The following is a 2,180-nucleotide window of genomic DNA, read 5'->3' on the forward strand; positions in this document are numbered from 1 at the left end:
CTCTATCTGGTGCGCCATTACTAGTTAGAACTAGTAATGGCGCACCTCGCTTGGATGCGCCATTAGTATGTATGGAAAAATGGGGAAAAAATATTACTAGTGGCGCACCATTTTTCTGGTGCGCCATTAGTGTCTTCCACACTAATGGCGCATCTCCAGAGGGTGCGCCAGTAGTATATAGTAGTGGCGCACCACCTGACAGGTGCGCCATTAGTGCTCATTCCATCTATAGCCCTTTTTGTAGTAGTGATAGCACCCGAAACCGTTCCGGTGACCAAAACATGACTTCCCATATATAAATCATTACCTCCAGACCATTCCGGAACTCCTCGTGACGTCCGGGATCTCATCCGGGACTCCGAACAACATTCGGTACCCACGTATATCTATTCCCTATAACCCTAGCGTCATCGAACCTTAAGTGTGTAGACCCTACGGGTTCGGGAACCATGCAGACATGACCGAGACGTTCTCCGGTCAATAACCAGCAGCGGGGTCTGGATACCCATGTTGGCTCCCACATGTTCCACGATGATCTCATCGGATGAACCACGATGTCGAGGATTCAATCAATCCCGTATTCAATTCCCTTTATCTAGCGGTATAGTACTTGCCCGAGATTCGATCGTCGGTATGCCGATACCTTGTTCAATCTCGTTACCGGCAAGTCTCTTTACTCGTTCCGTAACACATCATCCCGTGATCAACCCCTTGGTCACATTGTGCACATTATGATGATGTCCTACCGAGTGGGCCCAGAGATACCTCTCCGTCACACGGAGTGACAAATCCCAGTCTTGATTCATGCCAACCCAACAGACACTTTCGGAGATACCCGTGGTGCACCTTTATAGCCACCCAGTTACGTTGTGATGTTTGGTACACCCAAAGCATTCCTACGGTATCCGGGAGTTGCACAATCTCATGGTCTAAGGAAATGATACTTGACATTAGAAAAGCTTTAGCATACGAACTACACAATCTTTGTGCTAGGCTTAGGATTGGGTCTTGTCCATCACATCATTCTCCTAATGATGTGATCCCGTTATCAACGACATCCAATGTCCATGGTCAGGAAACCGTAACCATCTATTGATCAACGAGCTAGTCAACTAGAGGCTTACTAGGGACATGGTGTTGTCTATGTACCCACACATGTATCTGAGTTTCCTTTCAATACAATTATAGCATGGATAATAAACGATTATCATGAACAAGGATATATAATAATAATAACTAATTTATTATTGCCTCTACGACATATTTCCAACAGAATTGTTGGGCGTTTAGCAGGCAGCAGGAGTTAGCAAGGTCTTGTTTGGCAACAGCAAAAGCTGGTTAATGATTAGTAAACAATTAAACCACATAGCACCCCCCCCTACAAATTGCTTCCCACTACAATCCATAGTAACTTCATCCATTAAAACCTCTTTGAAAGAACCATTTGCTTTGCTTTTCTCATGGCACAATGAAACAAAGAAAAAGAAAATCACATACATGCCAAAATGATACAAAAAGGCCCCTCACTGGTCTAAACTGATGAACAAAGAAAGAATACACACAATTCTGCCTTATAAAACCCGGAAGAGAAGGAATACAAAGTAAGCAATGCCACGACACCAGCAATACAAAGTGCACGTGTTAGTCGGGATATGCTCTAAAACAATCCTAGCCATTGATGATATGTGCAACCCTAAGTGTTCAACTCTAAGAATCGATTGTTGTAGCTACACCTTCATGATATCTCCTTAAATAACCGTGTAAGTAATTCCCCGTGTGAAATGAGTGTCGTGTCATTTAGTTGTGTAATTGAGTTTATGTTTGTGTCTATGAGCTTGTGCGTCGCAAAAAGAAGAAAAATCAATGTCTGAATCCAGTAATTTATTGCTTGATATCTCCTGTAATAACCGTTACACGGTTATTTAATTGCATATCTCTGATATTATCAAACATATATATGCCACTAATTTAGTGCATATCTCAGTCTCTGTTTTTTGTCTTAAAAATTAATGAGAACCATGCATCACATGTGTACATGCGCGAGGTAGTGTAAATTATGCAGAAGCAAAATGGCGGAACCCTAATTGAATTTTTGGGCGTTTAGCAGGCAGCAGGAGTTAGTAAGTTCTTGTTTTGGCAACAGCAAAAACCGGTCGATGATTCGTTAACAACTAATCCAC

The sequence above is a fragment of the Triticum aestivum genome, chromosome 3B (genome assembly GCF_018294505.1).
Source record: "Triticum aestivum cultivar Chinese Spring chromosome 3B, IWGSC CS RefSeq v2.1, whole genome shotgun sequence".
NCBI classification, from domain to species: Eukaryota; Viridiplantae; Streptophyta; class Magnoliopsida; order Poales; family Poaceae; genus Triticum; species Triticum aestivum.